Genomic DNA, 6,198 nt, shown 5'->3' on the forward strand with positions numbered 1-6,198 from the left:
CAGGCCCGCGCGCGCCGTCGTCGGGGGCTGCGGGGAGCGGCCCGGGAGCTGTCCCTGGTGCTGACGACTCGGCGGCTCGGGGGGCCAGGATCCGCGACCTCCCACCGACCCGGGGGCGCCCCGCCCCGCCCCACCCAGGCCCTGCGGGGTTCGGTTGCTCTTCGCCTGCTTTCCCGGGAGCTCCCGGTTCCGCAGCGTTGGGGATTTGGAGGCAGGCCGGAGTTGTGGCTGCTTATCCACAGGGCGACCTTGGGGCAAGTCCCTCACTTGGGGAGTTTCTGGTTCTCATTTTAAAATGGCCCAGCGCAGAGCCTGTGAGGTTGTTCTGAGAATGAAATTTAACAGCGCCCGGCCCGGCACGTGAGGAGCGCTCGGTGAACCGCTCGCCTCTCTCGGCAATTGTTCCCATTCTCTTGGTTTGCAACCACAGAACGGATGGAGAAGGCGCAGCACTCGCCCAGCGGCGGGCTGGCGGGGCTTTTGGGGCACGGGAGCCACCTTTGGGTCTCTCCTGGCATCCCCAGGGAAGGAAGCAGGCCAATGCCCCAAACTTAACGCGAGGCAGATTTGGGCTGGGTGCCAGGGAGTTCTTAACGTAAGGTTCTTCCAGCTGCAAAGAGCCATCCAGGACACAGTGAGTGACCTCCGTCCCTGCAGAAACTCAGGAGGCGGCTGCGGCCATAGGGACCCTCAGCAGAGAGAGGTCTGGAATTCGCGAGGCTCTGAGTGAGGACGCGCCCAGAAGTGTGCCCAGCACACGGAGAATGCCGGCGAATGTTTGTTTTACTTCTCCCGAAGTTCTCTGTCAGGGGCGAGGCCCCGGAAGGCAGCCCCATTCTAGAGACGGGAAACCTGAGGGTTGACAGAGGGGACAAAGCGACCTGCTTGGAGTCCATCCCCACCTTACAGATGGGCTGAGGACAGGACGGTAAGCGACTTGCTCAGAGCCGCAGCACAGGGCCAAGGGGGTGAAAGCTCACAAAGCAAGCACGGGGTCCTCGAGTGCCCGCCCGCTGCCTCCCCATGCGCGCCCCCTGGCAAGGGTCGCCGGCCCATTCCCCAGAGTTGGTCATCGTGTTGACCCTGACGGTGGGGGAGAGCTGGTGCCTGCCCCAGTGAGGACCTCCGTCCCTCCAGAGCAGGATGATCACACGTCACCTGCCTCGTTTCCTAAGGGACCGGGGGCTGAGCTTGATTCATTAATTAACTGTGTGCAGCACCTGCTTCCAGCAGGCACTTATCTCAGGATAAACAGCATTCATGACGTGCTTAGTGGGCTCCAGGCACGAGGCTAGGTTCTTTGCCTTCATTGTCTCGGTCAGTCCTTAACCGCCCGGTGACACAGATACTGTCGTCATCCTGTTTGCAGAGGAAGGTGTTAGGCTGGAGAAAGGCAGGCCAGGGTCGGGCTGGACTGACCCCCAAACATCCTAACAGCCCCCTTCAAGATTCTCCAACCGCCCCCGCCCCGAAACCTAGGGCAAAGGATGGAAACATTGATAGAAATCCCACATAAGGAGGGGGAGAGGGACAGCGAGGGCCGGGGAGAGATGCGAGCCGGCCGATGGCACCCGGGCGGTCGGCATAGGGACCCCTCGAATCAGTATTTTCAGTCAAAATCCCCATGATAACAACTGAGCAACTTTTTTTTTTTTTTTTTTAATTTTCAGGATTGCTTAGATCCTGCCAAATGTGTGCCAAGAATTTTAAAAGGCGCCTCACTGCCTAGCCGTCTTCACCAACCAGCTCCAAAGAGCGGCCAGTTCTCCCCGAGGCCACCTCTCACGCACACGCCGTGGGGAGTCACAGCTGTGGGTCCGGGCAGCTGCAGATGGGCTTCGCCCCCCCCCCCCCCCCCCCCCCCCCCTGCCAGGAGCTGGGCAGGGAGGAGGGCTCCCGACACTGGTGATGAGGCCACATGAGGCCATTTCGCTGCAACCAGACTGACTATTGCCCCAAGACGTAAGGAAGGTGCCTTTCGCACCCTCCCTCTGTGGAGGGTGCCCGAGGGGTGTCGTGACACCCTTGGAGCACAGCCAGCAAGGAGGTGGCTGCCCTGGACGGAGTCCATTTGGATAACGATGCCCAGTGGTCACCACCAAACCCGTTCTTGGCGGGACCAACATACATGGCCCGCCCTTAAGCAGAAACCCCATTTACAAAAGTAAAAGGAAGAGGGAGGACGGGGAGCCGCTGGTCTGACTTCACAGACACGACTCGCCGGCAGCTTTCCTTCAAAGCGAGGTCCGAGGCGCGTGCCGAGAAGGACGCGCGCGGCGCATGCGTCTCCGCGGCCAGCGGCCCTGGCGCGGGGCGGGAGGAGCCGTGTCGCGCCTCCCCGCGGGCGCGCCTTCCGCCACAGGGCGCTTTTCAGTCGCGTGGCCGCTTCGGTCCACGGCAACTACCGCGTCCCCGTCACCAGCATCTTTCCGCAACGCAGCGCGTCACAAATATAACTCAAATCCAACAGATGGCCGCGCTGCTTGAAAAGCCCCAACACGCCCAACGCGCGCAGCAGTTTACACGCGTTCATTCCGCTCCGAGGGCAAGCGAGGCGCGGGTACGATCGGCCGGCGCTAGAAACACAGGGCCTTCACGTCCGCACATTTCTGGGGGCAAGTGTGGGGAGCCTGGCGGGGCGGGGGGGGGCGATGGCCTGACCAGTGTCTCTTTCTCTCTGGGACTCTGCAGGTGCGTGTGCTCGATGCACACCCACAGACCTGACACATAGGAAAAATAACGCTGGTGACTGTGGGGTCACGATCTCTCGTCACAGCCACACGTGACACGTGGCCACGTACACACGTAGGTGGAGGGGACGAGGCTCTCGGGAGCAAAGGGTGCTGTTCCGAACCCCTGGGTGAGAGGCGCACGCTCCTCCAGGACGCGGGGAGAAGTGGCCGCGAGCCTTTCCAGTTCCCGTTCTGGGAACTCTCGGGAGGGGTGAGTTCACCGTCTCCACGTGTGTCAGCGTAGCACCCACCCTTGGCGCACAGCACAGAGACGAGCTGCTCCCGGGGGACCCTTTTGGGCTTGGACTTCCACGCGGTTTCAGAAGGGCCGCCGATGGCCGGTTCGCACGGGGTCCCCGCCTCCCAGCCTCCGTGTGGGCGCCAAAAACCTTGAGGCTTCTTTCCCCAGACGGCCACCGGGCCAAGTGACGGACGTGGCTGCTGTCCCCACCAGCACCTGTGAATGGCGATCACCCACACCCTTGGGCGATCAATAAATTAACCTTTGTGGCTTGTTTCTTTCCCCACCAGTCTGCACTCTGAGGGGTTCTGCTCGGTGACGAATGGGCCCCATGGAGGGGATACCTGGCCCCAGATTCTCCACCCAGGTCAAACCCATTTAGAGAATAGATGAATTTAAAAAAAAAAAAAAATCTTGCAAAACCAGCAACGCCATGACATGCGATTATTTTGTGACGTTGGCTCGGCAGATTGCACTCACATCCTGGATCGAGGGCTTCGGATTGGGTGCCTTTTGGACGTGACTAGGAGAATAACAAGGATCAAAGTGTGCAAGAGCGCGAGAGCGAGAGAGAGGATTAGACAACCAAGCGTGCAAGGGGATGGGAGCGGGCGTGCGTGCGGGGGTGTGCATGTGGGTGTCTGGGCACACGTGGGGCGTGCGGGCTCTTCCCATCGCCCTGGTTTGAGGGGCAGCCTCCTCCGTTTGCACAGAAATTACTGGCGGCTTTTAATTACTGCAACATTTTGAAACGTTGTGACAGCGAGCTTGATATGTTCATTCTTTAGGCGTCTTCAAGGATGATGGACGAGGAGATGATGCTGAGTGAGATGCTGAGGATCAGTTAAGGGTCCCTCGGGGCTCCTTCTGTGAGTCACAGCTCCTGCCGCCAAGGCCTGCCAGGGCGGGGGAGGGCGAGGCGGGGGCTGCCCGGGTCCATTGTGACAAATCCATTTCCGGGATTAGCTTCTTCGGAGAAGCATTAACAAGAGCACCAGGGACCTGAACTTCCCCCTCCCGGGCAAACCCCTTCCCACAGCTCGAGCGAACTCAGGCAGTACATCCACCCATCCATCCATCCATCCAGTCATTCACGTGCAGGGACCGAGGCGAAAGCCCCCGTCAGGTGGGAGCTCAGAGGTGGGTGACACGGCGTCCCGCAAGCGCGTGGAGCCGACGGCGACGTTTCCCGCACCCCCGTCGTCATTGCGCCCTCCCGGCTGCGAGGAGAGATGGTCGTTTCTCGTACCCACTTTGCAAAGGGACCAAGACTCAGAAGGTGAGCGGCCCTCTCAGGGCCATGGCCAGGCCCCACCTGGGTCCGCTGCCCACCCTGCGCATGTCCTGTGCTGCTGCGTAGCCTTTCCCTGCCGAAAACTAAGGGACAAAAAGAAGAGATGGCTTATCCGGAGTACGGGAACCTAAAATCGAAGCCACCTCCCCGTGGCCTGTCAGCGTCCATGGGCACAGGCCGGCGGGGGGTGCGGAATACGCTCGTTTCCATCAGGGAGGAAGCCGGAGTGCTCTCTGTGACTGACACATGTGAACATGGTGACTGGACCACGAGGGAGAGAGCAGTTCCTTCCCTCGGGACAGTCTGTGAGGTGCCGTGTGCAGCTCTGCCCCCCAAGGCCCTGCAGCATGTGACCTTCTCTGGGGCACGAGGATCGGGAACATGGACTTGGCCGTGGCTCTCCTGTCAGAATCCTCCTCCGCACCCCGCACTGGTGCCCTGGCAGACTCAGACGGGGAGGGGGGTGAAGGGGGGGCATGGGACTGAGAGAGAGGGGCACAGGAGGGTTTAATGTGGGGAAGCAGACAGCGCATGGCAGGCCGAGGAGGGGACCGGCTACAGATGCAGGGAGGCTTGCGAGGTGCGGGCACCCAAGGGTCCCTCCTGCCCTGGCCTTGCCCACGCCTCCCCCACCCATCTGGACAGCCTAGGGTGGCCTAGAGAGCCAGCTCTGGGTCCGTACTCCCTGCTGCCCAGGCGTAGTCATGCTAAAATGGAGATATGCATGGCCACAGAGGCTGTTTGATGAATGAATAAAAGACCTGCATAGGAAAGCATTCGCCCGACGCTGAGTGAGCACGGCCCAGATTCCCAGCGTCTGGACTAGGTATGACCAGAGCATGTCCTCCTGCTCCTGAAGGCCCAGGCTGCGACCCCCGGCCATCGCCCTCCTTCCTGCTGGGCTGAGCAGTGAGGGGTAAGCGAGGGGCCCTGATACAGTTAATGAGCTGCTCAAGGGCGACTCTTGGCCCAGAGACCCTCCCCCACCACTGGGCTCCCCTGGCGCTGAGGGCAGAGCCCGTTTGAGCTCATCTGCCCTGGGACGCTTGGGCCACTACGAGACCTACAACCAGAGCCCGCTCCCCGACACCCCAGCCCCTCCCACACGCGTCCAGGATTCTCAGGCAGCCGCGGATGCCAGGGACCCTCCCCTGCAGGACCCCGCCTTGCCGCGCCCCTTCCACCCCGGCTGTGGGTGCTGGCTGACCTCAGCCCTCTCCCCAGGCCTCGGCCCAGACGCACCCCGGGGTGGCCACACTGTGTCCTTTCACACCTCACTGCCTTCGCTTGCGCTGGCCCAAGGGGCCCTTCCTACGGGAGGCGTCCTCGCAGCTAGCACCACCTGACGACCTCCTGCGCGACCTGCGCAGCCTGCGCGTCCTGCGCGCTCCACGGCACCCCGCGCGCATGCGCGGCCTCCGCGGGGCCCGGGCGCTCAGAGCTGTCTCCCTTCCGCACCCGCGAAGCGCTGCGTGGAAATCCCAACGTCGCCTTTTCTGCAGCCCAGGAGCCGGGCCGGACTGACTCGTTTGCTGAGCACCTACTGTGCAAAGGCCCAGAGATGGGTGGGCTACAGGCGTGACCGGGGCAGGCCCAGCCTCGCTTGCTCAGAACTGACGGACCCGCTGTCACCTCCCCGTGCCCAGCCCAGGGTCTGGCCTGCGGTCGGGGCTGGCCCACAGCAGAGTGCCACACTGGCCCCGGGTTAGCACGCTGCGAAGACAGGGGCCCAGGGGTGGACAGAATGGGGCTCCCTCTGGCTCCTTCTGGCCAGGTGGGTGGACGCAGGCCCTTCGCTTGGCCTCTCCGAGCCTCAGTTTCCCCTTGTGTAGTTCTGAGCTATGCAGAGGCGCCCAGCTCATCGGGAGGGAGTAAGATGACCATCAGGGCCGCCCAGGCTCACTGGCCTCCACCCAGACTGGGGGCTCTAG

The sequence above is a fragment of the Rousettus aegyptiacus genome, unplaced genomic scaffold (genome assembly GCF_014176215.1).
Source record: "Rousettus aegyptiacus isolate mRouAeg1 unplaced genomic scaffold, mRouAeg1.p scaffold_m13_p_3, whole genome shotgun sequence".
NCBI lineage: Eukaryota > Metazoa > Chordata > Mammalia > Chiroptera > Pteropodidae > Rousettus > Rousettus aegyptiacus.